Here is a 19657-nt window from a genome sequence, read left to right on the forward strand (position 1 = left end):
TCGGCCATGTTAGATGCCCCCAAACATGCTTCCCCTGCTGTCCCAGTTGCATTCCAGAGGTGTTGGCATCATTTCTTGAGGTGTCATTGTGGACTTGGTGACTCCAATTAGTTGAATTTTGGTTTCACCTGAAACAAGCATTTTTTCCCCCATAGTCTATATTGGGATTTGATATGCAATCGAATAGTCAAATATTGAGGGTCTACTTGAATCGAAATTCCGAATACAAAATATTTCACTACTCGCTCATCTCTAATAACAATCCTTTTTTTGCCACTAATGCATGGCAAAAAGGCCTGTAATTTTCTCCTTTCAACACAAAACAGTGAATAAGCCACTTATTTTTCCCCCAACTAATAATCACCAAGAAATGGTGCTTCCAACTCCACATTGTATCACGTTGCCAGTCTGTGGCCTCCTAAGACTGCTGCCACCTCCTCACTCTGTGGCCTCCTAAGGCTGCTGCCACCTTGCCACTCTGTGACCTCCTAAGGCTGCTGCCACCTCCCCACTCTGTGGCCTCCTAAGGCTGCTGCCACCTCCCCACTCTGTGGCCTCCTAAGGCTGCTGCCACCTCCCCACTCTGTGGCCTCCTAAGGCTGCTGCCACCTCCCCACTCTGTGGCCTCCTAAGGCTGCTGCCACCTCCCCACTCTGTGGCCTCCTAAGGGTATGTTCACTCTTAAACTTCCGTACGGATAGCCACAACGGGATTCTGATGCAGTGCACCGGCATTCCATCATGGCATCCCGCTCCTGATTAGGCCCAAATGAATGGGCCTAGACAGGAGCATGTCTCGAGCCGCGGATGCCATGGCTGACTCAGCTACAGAATCCATGGCAAGATAGGTCATGTTGCTTTTTTTTCCCGCTACTAGCAGATTGAATCGAATCGTTTTAGGAAATTCAACGAACAGGCCGAATTGAATTTTTGAAAAATTCCCTCATCTCTAGTTATAATCCATAAATTCTAAGTATTTCCCTACATAAAGACCCAGTTACACTTTCCCTGTCTTTCCTACATTACTTTCTCTCCTCTCCCACAGTCCAGCAGAACATCGGACCCTAAAGCTCGAGTATGGTACCAGATTCCCTTCAAGTTGACTTGGAGCTTTCTCCAGCAGATGTTCCTACATTTCCCAAATTATCATCCCTGCTATTTCTAAACAGTGTTCTTCTGAATCCTCCATAATGTCCCCAGGAACTGCTTTCCCATAACTTCCTCCATACCTAGTATAGACCTCGCTGAAGATACTGAGTGAATTTATCTCAGAGGATACAAGAGAGTTTAGCGGGGGTCATGTTGGTGAGAGAATCCAGAGACCAGCGCTCCCTTACTATGCCCGGCGGTTTATTTATTCTGCATTGATAAATACATTTCTCATCCTCTCTCACTTGTGAATTTCTTCATGTCTGCTTTACGTTACACTTCCCTGTTGACAGATTTTCCACTCGCTTTGTTTTCTTTGGCTTCTGAGCCACCACAGGACATCAGACACAATGGAGGCAGCCATTTAATAGCGCAAACCAGTATATAGGAAAATTCATCCTGTTTGTTGGAACCGGGCAAGTGTGCAAAACGTTGTAATATCTGTGCAGGATGGTGGTGCAGCGTAATCCTGTGCAAAAGAAACCACCCAATAGCTGGTATATTGGAATAGATCAAGATTAACTTACAAAAACATCAGCATTCCAAAACATTTGCCCAGAACTTATATGAGGCGATCGGTGGCATTCCTGTTCTTATGGGCGATGTTCCCACTGGCACTCCCAAGTTCAGTTCTCCAGTACCAGATAGGGAAAACATGTATGGAGATATGCGAATTCCCATGAGGTTGTGCTATGGGACATGTGATGCAACTCCGAGGCCAAACCAACGTTCCACAAACACAACACAAACACTATACACTTTACCAGTGGCTACACAGCATGTCTATCCCAACTAACCCTTGTGGCATCCCTTATATACTGCGTATGGCCATCTGTAGTCACCCACCTGAGGTTGCCCAACTCGGGAGGTAAACTTTCATCCTACATTATGATGTAGTTGTTACTAGTGCACACTACAGGTCTGCCTCAAGTATGGGTAGGAGGGGCTTAATATGGCGCCCACCTGGCCGCACCCAAGATGCGGTCTCCTCATTGCTGGAGGGTTACTTGTAGGAGGCAACATCTACTCAGACCTGGTGAGGCCTGGAGAGGAGTACGAGTTGCTTGGAGGAGGCAACACCCAGTTAAGCCAAGTGAGGCCTGGACAGGTGTATGAGCTGATTGCAACAAGGAGAGGTAGGACACCCTCAGTGAACCTCTGCAACCATCCGATGAATGGGAGCTCAAAACATATGGAGACAGGCTGTGCACTCCCTGTCTTCTGTACCGAGCCGTGAGAGTTGTCCTCGTGAAGACCTGCAGTTCCAAGACATCTGTAGAAAAGAGGAATCGGGAGAGGTTGTGTAGAAATGTCCATCTAAATTGGTGACCTGCAAGTGGGTGGTGGTTTGGTGATGGCTGGGCAGAAAAGCATTGTGCAAGGAAAAGTGGTGATGGCCATCTCAGAGACATATTATTACCCAGAGCCAGGGGCTACATGCTTGTGCCCAATTATATTTACACACCCCAGACAAGTACCTTCCTTTAGGCTCCAGATTATACTACATCTTCCCTACAGTTTACAGACTTAAAGAGCATCCCACTCCATTCCTGCACTTCCCTTATCTCTACAAAGAGTGTCTCTTCCTCTGGAGGACCCAACACGTCCAAGTATTACCTGGCCAGTCCATTTATTTCATATGGGTCCGTGTAATGCCTAATTTCTCCTGTGATGGCGCTGCAGGAAACCAAACACTTGCTCTCAGGTTCTCTACAGATAATCGCTTATTTAGTGCTAACTGGGGGCTCCAGCTGGAGGATACTTTAGGATCAGTTTAGCATCAAGGGACCCTTTTAATAAAAATATATAAGATATATATACTCTTACAGTACTGTCAATGTCTTTTTTGCTTCTATTATGTTATATTTACCTATTACGGTCCTATTTTGCACCCGGTATATTTTGCCTTAGACCTAATTTTAGAAATAGTTCCCTTTCTGGTTACGGCACACAAGCGTAATCCCTACGTCTGTCAATAGGTGGCAGTAGAGAGATGTCGCAGAAGAAGAAAATAGCGCAGCGAGCAAATTACGTCCCGATATTTCCCTTCAATTGTAAATCTTTTCAGAAACGAAATATTACAGTGCCAGTTCTACACTTGGACTATTTGTTTCTTATGCCTTTGAGCTAAAAGGAAGTCGTTTGGACTTTGATGTCCCAATAAATATTACAATTCCGAGAGCCGAAGTGCTTATTTTCTGACTAATGTTGCCTTTATTTTAGATTTTTTCGTAACATATGGCCTGTTCGACGCTTCCGCCATTACATAAGGACATAAGCAATAAAGATTTGGTAAGAATAAGAGGTTTCACACCTCAAGTATTTGGCAAAATCCGCAGTATTTGCAGCTTCCAGTCACTGAATTATTACGTGTACACCCGCATAGCAGTCCATAAATAAACCCGACCATGACATCACGCGAAGCATGCACATAGCATGGGAAAGGGAAGGGGTCGTTACATGACCAATGTCATTAAAACATGCGCCATTCCCAATCTCACTGTATACATTTAGTACATTAGGAAGCCGTCGGATGGCGCTGGCCCTTTAAATAACAGAGCCGGCGAATAAGAAATATTGAGTATGTGAAACAACAGCAGGATGTAAAGTGAAACAAATTGATCATGATGAAAAACATGCAAAAAACCCCGTAACCCGCAGTATAATTTCCCTCTGATTTATGGCCGTTTTCATAGCGGCGACCCCGTGTTCTGCCTCTTGCTATGTGCTTATCTGGCAGATTGGAAATAGCAGGAAACACCCCGGAGACTTGTTATTTGATGAGAGCGTGTATATGTATCATATATGTATATAGGATGATGACATTATGTATGAAAAGTTTGCATGGACGTGCATTGCAAGGCAAATAATCCCCTCTGCAGGCATATAAGGGGCTTGTATGTATAAAATGTAACGGCGTTCTGTAAGGGGTTAAAAGGTTATGGTTATTCCAATTTATTACATGTACAGAACTCGGCAGTGGGTAATGGTGGTAAAATTGGGAGCTTAGTATGGGTCAGAGAAAACACCCCCTACCACTAATGTGTGCGGTTTTGACAAGGTAATACTCCTTGTACTATTACATAAATATGGTGGTATCACTTTGATAGTCATAAAGGATGCCATGAGTACATATATATATATATATATATATATATATATATATATATGTATATATGTAGGTGTATATGTATGTATATTATATATGTAGGTGTATATGTATGTATATTATATATGTAGGTGTATATATATATATATATATATATATATATATATATATATGTATATATATATATATATATATATATATGTGTGTGTGTGTGTGTGTGTGTGTATGTAGGTGTCACCTTGATAGAGATACATACAAACATGGTAGTGTCACTTTGATAATCAAAAAAGATGTCCTAAGATCGTATATATGTGTAAGCCACAATAGTTAGGAGACCACATACATAAAGAAGAAGAAGAAAGATATGTATGTATTAGAGATGAGTGAGTAGGTATCCGATCGAATACTACGGTATTCGAAATACTCGTACTTGATCGAGTACCACTCACTATTCGAATGGAAAAGTTTGATGCAGAACCAGCATTGATTGGCCGAATGCTATACAGTCGGCCAATCAACGCTGGTTCTTCTCCTACCTTTAGAAGTCTTCTCCGTGCAGCGTCCCCGCGGCGTCTTCTGGCTCTGAATTCACTTTGCCAGATATCGGGCCTGGGCAGAGCCGACTGCACATGTCTGCTTGTAGTGCGGGCATGCGCAGTCGGCTCTGCCCTGGCCCGATGCCTGGCAGAGTGAATGAAGAGCCGGAAGACGCCGCGGGGACGCTGCACAGAGAAGACTTCTCGGAGGATCCAGCCTGACCCTCACTAATAGACTTGGTAAGTATAATTTGATCGAACGTTGCCTACCCCTGAAACGAGCATTTCCCCCCATAGACTATAATAGGGTTCAATATTCGATTCGAGTAGTCGAATATTGAGGGGCTACTCGAAACGAATATCAAACCTCGAACATTTTACTGTTCACTCATCTCTAGTATGTATGCCAACTGCAAACAGATAATCTACTACCAAAGAGATTACACCAGGCTATACAGTGGACCGCTAGATGTTTCATCTACTATTTGTATAATGAATATGCCAAGTTGACACCTGATCCTATTAACAAGAGGGAGGCATATAGGTGCGGGGCATAAATAAATGAGTAAGTAAATAAATAAATCGATGCCCGTGAGCCTTCTCACAAACTTACCCTTCCACAGTGGGCTGAAAGCATGGCCCCACTGTGGTGGGCAGCGTAGTTTAAGGCCTTACTTCAAGGAAGTGTGTGAGCCAGGTGGTGAAGTGGTCAATGAAGGCAGCGGTAGGTCCCGGCGGTCGATATATGACAACCAGTTGTAGGTTGGAGGGTGAGCAGATACGAACGGAGTGCACTGCAAAGGGAGGGAGGGTGAGGGCAGGTATTGCTTGGATAGGGGCGAATGAGCAATTGTCTGACAGGAGGACGCCTACACCTCCACCAGGTTTATCGTTGGGGCGGGGAGTATGTTAGAAGTGCAGACCTCCGTAGGAGAGGGCGGCGGGGGAGGCTGTGTCTGAGGGTGTCAGCCATGTTTCTGTGAGACCGAGAAATTTAAGTTAATTAAGAATGAAAAGGTCATGGATGTAGGTAAGTTTATTACATACAGAGCGGGCATTCCATAGTGCAGCGGAGAGGACAGCGGGAGGGCGAGGAGCAGGTGAGATTGGCTTGAGATTTCGGGGGTTTAGTGCGCTAACGCCAGGTGTGGGGAAAAGGCCGACAGTGGAGATTTGCTGGGGAGGTCCAGGATTAGGAGATATGTCACCAGAAGTAAGGAGGAGCAGGGAGAGGGACAGCAGGTGTAGGTAGGAGAGGCTGCGGGGGGGGGGGGGGGGGGGTTGTATGTGTCTGGGGCGGAAAGCCTGCAAGTTTGTGAGGAGCTGTGCAGAGAAAGTTATAGGGTGGGGTAGGAGAGAGGGAGAGATGAGGATTTCTTTACTGACCAGGCTGGTTTGGGGTGGAAAGGTGGTTTTTACAAGGATTGGGAGAACAACAGTGATTAAAATGAGAAGCATTTCTGTTAGACAAGTGATCAATTTGTAGCAGTTGGTTTGTGTTACCTTCTGGTCCAATTCTGGCCTAATTCTGATAACCACACATAGATTTCACACTTTGATTGCATACTGGTTTACCTAGTTCACATGGGGCAAGGGGGGCGTATTTTGGTTCTGATTTTGATGCAGGAAGCAGCGTCAGAATAGGACCAAAATACGCCTACCGCGATTTCCGACAGTTGCAGCACTCTGGTCCAGCGTAGGCCCAAATGAATGGACCTAGTCTGGAGGGTGCTGCCTGAATTAGCCACGGAATCCGCCTGAAGAAAGGGCAGCTCGTTTCTTTTTCTGTTAGCTGCATGTTGCCGCTCACGGAAAAAAGAGCGCTAGTGGTCTACATAGAAGGAGTCTTATGACGCCCATAAGCACTGGTATAAGTATTGAAATTGCAGCTTCCATCTGGCCCATAAGCCAAGGAGACTCCTTAGCCTCCGTAACCATCCCTATAGGGATAAGGTAGAGGTCCTCAGAGAAACGATTGCCCCGGGGCCCACAAGACTTTAGTGACGCCACTGGAGGTTAGAATGCCTTCTTAGCTCTACCATCTGGCAGTTCATGGGTGCGCCGCCATCCCACGACACATCATAGCTCTATTTCTCATCACTATGGAATTAAAACCTCTTTTTTCCATGTAAATGTACATAGCGGTGCTGGTTATTGTAATTATCGCAAGTAATTTTAGTCATCTAAACCACCGAAGTATTACAGTGAAATCCAGGATTTTCAGCATTCCTAGGCCATGATTACGGGCCGTCCATTAAGAGGCTGACATGTGGTTGTCTGAGACTTTTAGGAACTGTTAGTTATAATGTAAAGGTTGCTATTTTGCTGGAAGGCCACCCGGTGTGCCGCGAGGTCTCTGCCGGAGAAAAAAATGCAAAATAAAAACATCAATAAAGATGGTTAAATATACAGCGCTCCACCTGTGCGCCCGTCCTGAAGGAGCAGACACATTCCTGGGATGTCTACAACGCAGTTGACTTGTTTCTTGCTGTTGATTCTGTCGTCAATGTACGTTCTGTCAGCTGGAGAAAACCTCGGTATGCTTATAATTAATGCCGAAAGCTGAAAATGATGAATGTTAATGTGTTGACCAGATGTGGAGTCGTTTCTGCATCTACGTGGCCCTTTATAAGGCAAGGAACATCACCTCATCATGTAACATATTTATACGATAAGGCTATGTTCACATCTGGGTTGGATTCTCTGCTGGGAACCTCCAGTGGAGAGTCTATCGAAAAGTGTGGCCGAAAAGATCTGCAAGCATGACTTGTTCCTCTGCCAAAGAGATACCAGAAATAATGGATACGCAGCAGACCCGATTACCATCAATGGAGTCCCAAGGGATCCATTGTTGTCCATAATCGCATGGATCTGTATTACTCATCAGTCCTTTTTTCTGTTCCTACTACGGGGCAGAAGAATGGATGAAGACAACACAGAGGACTGCTTCACCAACACCAGAAGTTCTTCTAATGGACTTGGGGTCTAAGTCAATAATGGGTCTCTAAAATCCATCAGAAGACAACCCAATTTGGAGAAGATGTGAAAGTTGTAACACCGGTAGGGTTGAGTGATCGGGATCGGAATAGATCTGATTCCAATCGGCGATCGAGTAAATTTCACGATCACTAGAATCACTAGAATTAGGGTCCCATGTTGCAAATCAAATCAAATAGGCTTTATTGGCACGTCCGAATAGATATTTGGCATTGCCAAAGCTAGTACAGTGGGGAGGGGGAAAGTTGGAGTCAAGGGGGAGAGTATGGGGGCGGGGCGGGTGGTTTGGGGTATAACAGTCCTTGGAGTCTCATCTTCCTCTTGTTTGGTGACAGCTGGACACGTATTGGGCAGCGATCTTCACAGTGGCCTCTTCTTCTCCTAGTAGGATGTAGAGTTTCCTCTTCTCGTCTGCAGATATGAAGTCTGGGATGTGGGCAGAGAGTCTGCCCTATATATGAAGGAACAGATGTTCGCTCCATTCTATAGGACATGGATAGATCTGGAAAAAGTGACACACCAGAGATGTAACATGAGGCTCAGGGCACCAATGCATAATCTGTACCAGACCCCCCAACTATAATGTATCACTTACAGTACTGAGTCCTTATATTGGGAAGAGACAGCTCCTGGGTCTCCCGAGGCTCCTGGACCTGGGTGCAGCTGTTCCCCCTGCACCCTTTAAGCTTTACTCCTCTATACATTTCCATTCTAGAGCAATGCAAAATTTTCATTTTGATTTTAAAATTCCCTTTAATTCGTTTTCCCTTGTATATACTAGAGATTCTTCCTTTATCTCAAAATTATGCATGGCCTAAAAACAGACACGTCACCCCCAGAGATATAACGCCAGAAAGTCAAAAGAGCAGTTGTGGGTAAAGCTGCTCTGGCTCCCAGGACATCAGGACATCGTCGCGTCTTCCATTGATAGGACTCTTAGTTTCCAATCTCATTATTATTTAGATCTCAGTAAACTCAGAATTTTCTGACACGTCTCTCATTTATTCCAACAACCTTCAGAACAATAAGGCAGCAGATGTTCAGCGATTAGAAGTGAGCACATGTCTATGTGACGGCGCGGCAATGTGCCAGTAATCCCTTAAACCCATAACAAGGCTGTTACATTATATGGCCAACGGCTAATAGGATGTCCCTAATTTTATATATTACATTGTTATCTGCTAAAAGGGTTGTTGGCTTTGTGCAAACTCATAAAGGCGTAACTAAACTTTCGAACAACTTTTGATTTTCAAGCAGTATTTGCATTATTAATAAATTTTGTAATATACTTTATTAATAAATTTTGTCTCCTTTATGTGAAATCCGGTATGGCTAACTCTTTCCTTTGCTTTTCTATTGAGAGTTGTCCCTAGGAGAGGGCCACTATATCTCAGGCTATATAAAACGGACACACTCACTTTTCATGATTCTCCTCTTTCATATGACACCAGGATTCAGTTCTACCTGTATGATTTCCAGAGATATCACTGGTTGAATACACTGTCAGGATATTTATAGGCAGCTTCAGCTATACATATCCCGATACCGGCTGTGTTTTCAATCTGTTGTATCTCTATAAATCATACAGATAGCACTGCCATCTTAGTGTCATATGAAAGAAGAGAATCTCCTCTTTCACATGACACCAGGAAAGCTTCTAAGTGTTACCTTCCCCACCTGTACATACACAAGGAGAAGCAGGAACAGCTCTCAAGGCAGGATTTCACATAAAGGTGCAAAAATTTGTCACAAATGCTTCCAGAAAATTAAATTTTTTCCAAAAGTGGAGTTACATTTTAAAGATTTTACATTAGGTCCTGGGTAGTCCAAGATGATACAGATCTGCTTCCTGTAGTGTATTCCTTATCTTTGCATCTCCATTCCTGCTCAGTGTTGTGGTACTGGACGCCTGACAATGCTGGGGGCATAACTAAAGGCTGTGGGGAAAAAAACACATCTTGGGTCCCCCTGAGCAATTTCGTATCATGACTGTCTGCCGTGGTCTATATATACATCTTAGAAGTATATCCATTCTTGCATTGAATACTTTTCAACATATTGGTGCACACAAGTTCTCGCATGCCATGTTGGCGTCTCCCAAGCAGTAATCATGCCCCCTTTAGTCCTACAGCTTCCCCCCACAGGATCCCTTTGTGACTATATGTTTCCGATGGCTTGCTCTTTTTTCTATGAAAACATAATATATTATTAGCTCCTTTCTGACAGTGGTAGGTTGTGTATCATAAATCTTCTGATTCCAGTGCACAAGATTGCGGGGGTTATAGATTTCTACACAGAATGCCAGTCATCAAAGGAAACTAGACAATAAATCAAAGAAGTTTATCTATCCTTAATGTGTTATGGTTGACCCTGTGCCCCCCCTTTCTCCAGGATCCGATCACAGCTGTTGTTACTGCACCCCCTTATAGTTACATCAGTTGCCTATACTATTTGCCTCTGTTCTTCTAGTAAAGGGTAATAGCATGTGGGAACCCAGAGGCAAGTGTTCAGTGTTGCTGTAGGAGAAAGAAAAAAATTACACAATTTCTATTACCATCAAGGGGCGGTATATGTAATGTGTGGACATGCTGGGACCTCTAGGACAAGACACATTTTTTGAAGCTCTGGTTAAAGAGATTTTCTGGGACATACATATTGATGGCCTATTGATGGATATTTTATTCTTTATTTTTGATTACTTATATAGCACCACCATATCAGTAGCGCTTTACAGATATTGCAAATACTGTCCACAATAGGGCTGACAATCTAAAATCTCTATCAGAAGGACTTTGCAATGTTGGAGGAAATTGAAGTAACTAGAGGAACCCCACACAAACACAGGGAGAACATACGAACTCCATGCAGATGTTGTCCTTGGCTGGACAGGTCATCCATATGTCATTGGAGGGTATCTACGACTCAAGACCCCCATGATCAACTGGTTAAAGAGTCTGTAGTATTTGGGTGAGGGCTTTGACCAATACCAAGCACAGCCCTGTGCATATTGTAGATGCAGTGATTGGTATTGCAACTCAGCCCCATTCACGTAAACGGGACTGAGCTGCCGCTGTACCATGTGACAAATGAACATGACATAATCAGTATAGGGAAGAAGCCATCAAGGTCATGTGTTGGACCTCTGCCAATTACATAGTAATAACCTATACTAATGATTAGGGTTGAGCCGATCTTGACTTTTCAGGATCGATTTTAAAATCCGATTTCCGATCATTTTTCATTCGAACCCGATCTCGATCCCAATTCCGATCCCAATGCAAGTCAATGGGATTTTTTTATTAATGGGAGATCGGATTTTAAAAGCAATCCTATTCACTATACAGCATGGAATCTAACAATTGAATGCTTTAATTGTTAGAATCCACGCTGTGTAGTGAATCACTAAGTAGCCAGAGGATTTTTTTTAATCCTCTGGCTACTTAGTCCCCCCTGGTGTCCACTTACCTCCAGAGATGGCTGCTCCGGTGTTCTTCTTCGCTTCGCTGCCACTCCACGCTGCTCTTCTTGCCTCACTGCCCCCGCCTCCCAGGTTAGGAGAGTGTGGGCGGGTTAGGAGAGTGTGGGCGGGTACTAGGAGGGGAGACGTCACGTCTCCCCGCCCTGTACCCGCCCACACTCTCCTAAGCCACAAGCCCCGCCTTCCTAGCTCTTTAAATACTAACCTGGGAGGCGGTGGCAGTGAGCCAAGAAGAGCAGTGTGGAGCAGCAGCGAGGCGAAGAAGAACACCGGGCACCGGACCAGCCATCTCTGCAGGTAAGTAGCTACTAGAGATGTTAGTTTAGTCCCCCATTAGAATGAATGGAGGCAGCCGGCGCGCAGGGGGTTAAGGCTGTGTGCCGGCTGCTTCCATTCGTTCCTATGGAACCGCAGCGGAGCCTTCACACTGAGTATACACTCTGCTCAGAATGAGCGGAGCATATGTAGCGCCCCACAGAGTGGGTCACTACAAATGTCATCTTATGTGATCTACACTGTGTACTGTGAAGGTATAGTGAGATCCAGGCAACCTGTTAGCATACACAAAGTTCTACAGCCATTATCTCTTTAAGAAAAGGGGTGGAGCTACAGACTGGAAGAGGGTCTCTCTCTCTTTCAGTTCAAGTGCAGGAGTGTGCAAGAGAGAGGAGCAGTTGTGTGGAGGTGCAGTGCGTGCTGCAAGCCTCATGGTGTGATAGAACAGCACAGGAGGCCGGAGACCTGCAGAGGTGAGATGAGACCTCACAGGGACGGAGCTGCAGTTATAGGACCATCAATTCCTAACTAGTGTGAGAAACACTAAGAACATTGAGAGACTCACTGGACTGAGGCCTAGTGAATACAAGATTCCTGGAGGCTCAGTAACATACAGAGTTGGGGTGAGTGTATCCAGCATCCCAAAGAACTCGCGTTACCTGCTGTCCAGAAGGGGGATATACCCAGTTGTACTTAACCTCTGAGCTCCTGGAACCCAGGACCAGAGGAAATCTATTAGAGAGTTTGAGCAGCAGTGGAAGGCTGAATCATACTGGTGGTAAAAGGGAAGACTGGCATCTCACTATACTGAAGCAAGGTGAAACCTCCTGTAACATCTGGTATCTCCTGCTGACTACAGAAGTAAACTGTAAGTGTTTGGTTAACCCCTGTCTGGACTGTATTCTTTAATCAATCCTCTGTTACTCCTCCTGGAAATCATCCCTTTCTCACCTATATCATCTGGCCCTGGGACCTGCCCTGGTTGGGGAGGGTATAACATCTGGCACTGCATCACCACCTATTCCCAGAGGCCCTATCTACAGTGCCCGGCTTCACCTCAAGCCGAAACCCCAACTGGCGTCACGACAAACTTTTATTTTTCGTTATTTTTCTTTAATCCATTTTTACTTAAAACTCCCCTTTTTCAAGGCGCTGCCGCCCCCGGTGTCGGGCCTGCTCGCACCGTGAATCCACATAGGCCGAGCCGGGGCGACTCACCTTTTTGGCGTCACGAACAGGATAGCGAAAGTGCGCAAAACTTTTATTTTTGTTCAAAAAGACTGTTGCATTTTTCAAAATTTTCCCTGCTTTCCAAAATAGCAATGAACAGCAGTTGCATGATTCAAGTTACATTGAACTGCAGGGTTGGTGTCTCTTCCTTGCAAGCCACACTGAGTGCAGAACATGTGACATGCCTGTGCAATGAGCAGTGAAAGATACAGATTGCATCATCCCCAACTGCAGTGATAAATCCTCAATCCATCCATCCATCCGGATCAACACTTCACAGTATCAAGTATGGTGAGTGTGGCTTTGCTGGGGTTAACAAGGGGGGGTGATGTATCAAGCAAGTGGATCCTCATCTCCAGCCCCAGGCCCCTCTGATTCCCCCATAGACTCTAACCGTGGTCACAACCAAGTAACTATGGCACCTATATTACTGCTAACAATGCCGTACATTCCAGGTGCATCCTGGCTGCCCCAGTATACAGGCGAGTCCCATAGCCTCAGAGACTTTAAAGAAAAGCTGAGTAGCCTGTTTGACCTATACCCTATGACAGAGGAGCAAAAGGTCGCAATATTAATAAGTCAACTTGGTGGTGCAGCACAAAGGGAAGTGAAATCCTGGCCATTGAGTGATAAAAGAACTGTAAAGGACATTTTTACCAAACTCAGGATCACCTTTGACACCCGCACCACAGCTGAGATAAAAATGCGGTTTTTCAGCTGTAGGCAAAAACCGCAGGATACTGTGAGAGATTTTGCCCTCAATCTGCAAGAGGCCTTGTGGGTTATTAAACAAGTGGATGATGTACCAGCGCAAATTCCAGTAAGCCCGATTCCTAGTGAAAGTATGCCTACCGTTTCCCTGATGACTGCAGTGAGTAGGAGAAGACTGTCAGGAATCCCATTTCTGCGTAGATCTCAGCGCAATACACAGGGAGAACTCCCCATACGTTACAGGGACAATCAGTAAAGGTATACTAACCCAATGTGTTTACAGATAGTTGTGTTGTGTTTGTATATGTTGAATTGAGTTTATGCAAAGTTAAAGGTTTAATTGCAGTGCCGACTCCCTAATGGATTGCACTAATAGGTGAGTCAGAAATATGAACTGTGCATTACTACTTACTCTCCTGAGCATGGCATTACCAAGAGAGAATGGACTAAAGGAACTATGCCAGTGGTTAACATGTTTAGTTTTTCAGGGTTCCTACCACCATAACTTTCTTGTGGTATTGAAACTTTAAAACTTCCATTTGCCTACCAACCTCTTCAAGTGCATGGAATGCAATTTATGCAGGTGCACCAACGCTCTTGGGGGTTGGGGGATGTTTCAAATATGGCGGCCTGTCGGATAGGAGCCATCAAAACAGCCTGTGCAGTGAAGAAATATGAATGTTCCAAAATACTCCGCAGCTGCACTCGGAGTTAAGGAGGTGGACTAAGCGGTTTGGGGCTGTAATCCGCAAGGAAAGCAACCGTGAATGTTGCTGGGTTGTAAGGAATACACAACCAGAGACTTTAATGCGTTACAAAAATTGTGTTTACTTGAATGTTTTTGTAAAAGTTCAAATTGATCTTGAGTAAGTTGCACTTTTCTCCTTAGGGAATTTACTTACATATGAAGTTTACACTTGTATGTAATGTCCTTCAAACACTATGATGTTCATGTTACCGTCTACTAACCCTCTTCTTAGTTCACCGGAAGGGTAGCCCGAGACGTGCTACTTTTAACAAGGGGGGAATGTAGCGCCCCACAGAGTGGGTCACTACAAATGTCATCTTATGTGATCTACACTGTGTACTGTGAAGGTATAGTGAGATCCAGGCAACCTGTTAGCATACACAAAGTTCTACAGCCATTATCTCTTTAAGAAAAGGGGTGGAGCTACAGACTGGAAGAGGGTCTCTCTCTCTTTCAGTTCAAGTGCAGGAGTGTGCAAGAGAGAGGAGCAGTTGTGTGGAGGTGCAGTGCGTGCTGCAAGCCTCATGGTGTGATAGAACAGCACAGGAGGCCGGAGACCTGCAGAGGTGAGATGAGACCTCACAGGGACGGAGCTGCAGTTATAGGACCATCAATTCCTAACTAGTGTGAGAAACACTAAGAACATTGAGAGACTCACTGGACTGAGGCCTAGTGAATACAAGATTCCTGGAGGCTCAGTAACATACAGAGTTGGGGTGAGTGTATCCAGCATCCCAAAGAACTCGCGTTACCTGCTGTCCAGAAGGGGGATCTACCCAGTTGTACTTAACCTCTGAGCTCCTGGAACCCAGGACCAGAGGAAATCTATTAGAGAGTTTGAGCAGCAGTGGAAGGCTGAATCATACTGGTGGTAAAAGGGAAGACTGGCATCTCACTATACTGAAGCAAGGTGAAACCTCCTGTAACATCTGGTATCTCCTGCTGACTACAGAAGTAAACTGTAAGTGTTTGGTTAACCCCTGTCTGGACTGTATTCTTTAATCAATCCTCTGTTACTCCTCCTGGAAATCATCCCTTTCTCACCTATATCATCTGGCCCTGGTTGGGGAGGGTATAACATCTGGCACTGCATCACCACCTATTCCCAGAGGCCCTATCTACAGTGCCCGGCTTCACCTCAAGCCGAAACCCCAACTGGCGTCACGACAAACTTTTATTTTTCGTTATTTTTCTTTAATCCATTTTTACTTAAAACTCCCCTTTTTCAAGGCGCTGCCGCCCCCGGTGTCGGGCCTGCTCGCACCGTGAATCCACATAGGCCGAGCCGGGGCGACTCACCTTTTTGGCGTCACGAACAGGATAGCGAAAGTGCGCAAAACTTTTATTTTTGTTCAAAAAGACTGTTGCATTTTTCAAAATTTTCCCTGCTTTCCAAAATAGCAATGAACAGCAGTTGCATGATTCAAGTTACATTGAACTGCAGGGTTGGTGTCTCTTCCTTGCAAGCCACACTGAGTGCAGAACATGTGACATGCCTGTGCAATGAGCAGTGAAAGATACAGATTGCATCATCCCCAACTGCAGTGATAAATCCTCAATCCATCCATCCATCCGGATCAACACTTCACAGTATCAAGTATGGTGAGTGTGGCTTTGCTGGGGTTAACAAGGGGGGGTGATGTATCAAGCAAGTGGATCCTCATCTCCAGCCCCAGGCCCCTCTGATTCCCCCATAGACTCTAACCGTGGTCACAACCAAGTAACTATGGCACCTATATTACTGCTAACAATGCCGTACATTCCAGGTGCATCCTGGCTGCCCCAGTATACAGGCGAGTCCCATAGCCTCAGAGACTTTAAAGAAAAGCTGAGTAGCCTGTTTGACCTATACCCTATGACAGAGGAGCAAAAGGTCGCAATATTAATAAGTCAACTTGGTGGTGCAGCACAAAGGGAAGTGAAATCCTGGCCATTGAGTGATAAAAGAACTGTAAAGGACATTTTTACCAAACTCAGGATCACCTTTGACACCCGCACCACAGCTGAGATAAAAATGCGGTTTTTCAGCTGTAGGCAAAAACCGCAGGATACTGTGAGAGATTTTGCCCTCAATCTGCAAGAGGCCTTGTGGGTTATTAAACAAGTGGATGATGTACCAGCGCAAATTCCAGTAAGCCCGATTCCTAGTGAAAGTATGCCTACCGTTTCCCTGATGACTGCAGTGAGTAGGAGAAGACTGTCAGGAATCCCATTTCTGCGTAGATCTCAGCGCAATACACAGGGAGAACTCCCCATACGTTACAGGGACAATCAGTAAAGGTATACTAACCCAATGTGTTTACAGATAGTTGTGTTGTGTTTGTATATGTTGAATTGAGTTTATGCAAAGTTAAAGGTTTAATTGCAGTGCCGACTCCCTAATGGATTGCACTAATAGGTGAGTCAGAAATATGAACTGTGCATTACTACTTACTCTCCTGAGCATGGCATTACCAAGAGAGAATGGACTAAAGGAACTATGCCAGTGGTTAACATGTTTAGTTTTTCAGGGTTCCTACCACCATAACTTTCTTGTGGTATTGAAACTTTAAAACTTCCATTTGCCTACCAACCTCTTCAAGTGCATGGAATGCAATTTATGCAGGTGCACCAACGCTCTTGGGGGTTGGGGGATGTTTCAAATATGGCGGCCTGTCGGATAGGAGCCATCAAAACAGCCTGTGCAGTGAAGAAATATGAATGTTCCAAAATACTCCGCAGCTGCACTCGGAGTTAAGGAGGTGGACTAAGCGGTTTGGGGCTGTAATCCGCAAGGAAAGCAACCGTGAATGTTGCTGGGTTGTAAGGAATACACAACCAGAGACTTTAATGCGTTACAAAAATTGTGTTTACTTGAATGTTTTTGTAAAAGTTCAAATTGATCTTGAGTAAGTTGCACTTTTCTCCTTAGGGAATTTACTTACATATGAAGTTTACACTTGTATGTAATGTCCTTCAAACACTATGATGTTCATGTTACCGTCTACTAACCCTCTTCTTAGTTCACCGGAAGGGTAGCCCGAGACGTGCTACTTTTAACAAGGGGGGAATGTAGCGCCCCACAGAGTGGGTCACTACAAATGTCATCTTATGTGATCTATACTGTGTACTGTGAAGGTATAGTGAGATCCAGGCAACCTGTTAGCATACACAAAGTTCTACAGCCATTATCTCTTTAAGAAAAGGGGTGGAGCTACAGACTGGAAGAGGGTCTCTCTCTCTTTCAGTTCAAGTGCAGGAGTGTGCAAGAGAGAGGAGCAGTTGTGTGGAGGTGCAGTGCGTGCTGCAAGCCTCATGGTGTGATAGAACAGCACAGGAGGCCGGAGACCTGCAGAGGTGAGATGAGACCTCACAGGGACGGAGCTGCAGTTATAGGACCATCAATTCCTAACTAGTGTGAGAAACACTAAGAACATTGAGAGACTCACTGGACTGAGGCCTAGTGAATGCAAGATTCCTGGAGGCTCAGTAACATACAGAGTTGGGGTGAGTGTATCCAGCATCCCAAAGAACTCGCGTTACCTGCTGTCCAGAAGGGGGATCTACCCAGTTGTACTTAACCTCTGAGCTCCTGGAACCCAGGACCAGAGGAAATCTATTAGAGAGTTTGAGCAGCAGTGGAAGGCTGAATCATACTGGTGGTAAAAGGGAAGACTGGCATCTCACTATACTGAAGCAAGGTGAAACCTCCTGTAACATCTGGTATCTCCTGCTGACTACAGAAGTAAACTGTAAGTGTTTGGTTAACCCCTGTCTGGACTGTATTCTTTAATCAATCCTCTGTTACTCCTCCTGGAAATCATCCCTTTCTCACCTATATCATCTGGCCCTGGGACCTGCCCTGGTTGGGGAGGGTATAACATCTGGCACTGCATCACCACCTATTCCCAGAGGCCCTATCTACAGTGCCCGGCTTCACCTCAAGCCGAAACCCCAACTGGCGTCACGACAAACTTTTATTTTTCGTTATTTTTCTTTAATCCATTTTTACTTAAAACTCCCCTTTTTCAAGGCGCTGCCGCCCCCGGTGTCGGGCCTGCTCGCACCGTGAATCCACATAGGCCGAGCCGGGGCGACTCACATATACTCAGTGTGAAGGCTAAGCAAAGCATTGTGGGAAATAGTGCTGATCTCGATCCCACCTAAAAAGATCGTGTTCGGAATTCCGATCGCGATCGTGGAATTTTCTCGATCGCCGATCGGAATCCGATCTTTTCCGAACACGATCGCTCAACCCTACTAATGATAGAATATGGAAGTCCCACAAAACCCCCTTAATAGGTGTTTGACAGCAGGTCCTTCTTCTATTGACTCCGAAAACAAAGATCCTGGACATTTAACCCTTCATAGATGAATATACAGTACATTGCTCTTTGTTTCTCAGTAAATGTACAATAACACCATGAAGTTCTTAGCACACATTTTAAGCAAGCCCACCAGTCACTTCCTATTGACCTCTATATAGCGGTTCCCTACTTTGCTGAGTTTGGCGCAACATGACGACCACCAACGCCGCAGCACAGTAATCTGGGAATAATATCCAAGTCAGCGTGACTCCTCCAGAAGGAAGATGTTCCCATCCGCAGGAGGGTGAGAGAATATTAAAAGAGGCTGAACCAGAGGTGTGTGCGTGTCCATTAACAATATTAGCAGTCTATAGTGATTAATATTACGGCGTCTCTGCTGATACATTTACGCTCATTAAATCATCCATCACAGTGTCCCGACTGTAAATGAGTTTACTCTACAAACCAGAAAGATTGACAAGGATGTGCAATCTCCGATGGCTTTAATGCAGCGCTGTAATTCTACAGAAATGAAAATTTGCTTTAGTAGACCTGCAATGTAGACCAAAACAGGAGGCCATATTATAGCAGTTCTATATAGCGAGCCATTAAGTGAATGCCGAAATCAGGTTGTTATGATTGAGCTACTAATAGCAAAAGAGAGCAGAAGAACAAGCTAAACTGTATAAGGCCAGGCTCTCAAATGCCTTCACTAGCGCCATCCGCAAGGCCAGATGGACTTTGCTGAAATTTGAGGTCGAAATTATCAGTATCAAAAACCAGGTGGGAGATAAATGCTCCGCTTACTGCAAACAAAACCGGAACCCAACATTCACTTACTAGAATATCTGGCGTAGGAGGATAATAAGGAAGGTAAGGTCCTGTTAATAGTCTATTAAGAAGAGACATCTGGACCAGATGAAAATTATATTCCGACAACAAGTCAAAAAGTCCAAGAGATCTTTCAGGACTAGAAACAATAGACAAGTCTTTTCCGGTAGCAAAAGCCAAAGTTGGTTGGTATTCCAAGGTAGTATCAGGGTTTAAGTAAATAGGCAAGGGTTATCCAGTCACAAGTCAAAGTTTGACTTAACCCTTAAGTACTATCATGGTGTCTATTATAATGATTAGAGATGAG

The sequence above is a fragment of the Leptodactylus fuscus genome, chromosome 2 (genome assembly GCF_031893055.1).
Source record: "Leptodactylus fuscus isolate aLepFus1 chromosome 2, aLepFus1.hap2, whole genome shotgun sequence".
NCBI classification, from domain to species: Eukaryota; Metazoa; Chordata; class Amphibia; order Anura; family Leptodactylidae; genus Leptodactylus; species Leptodactylus fuscus.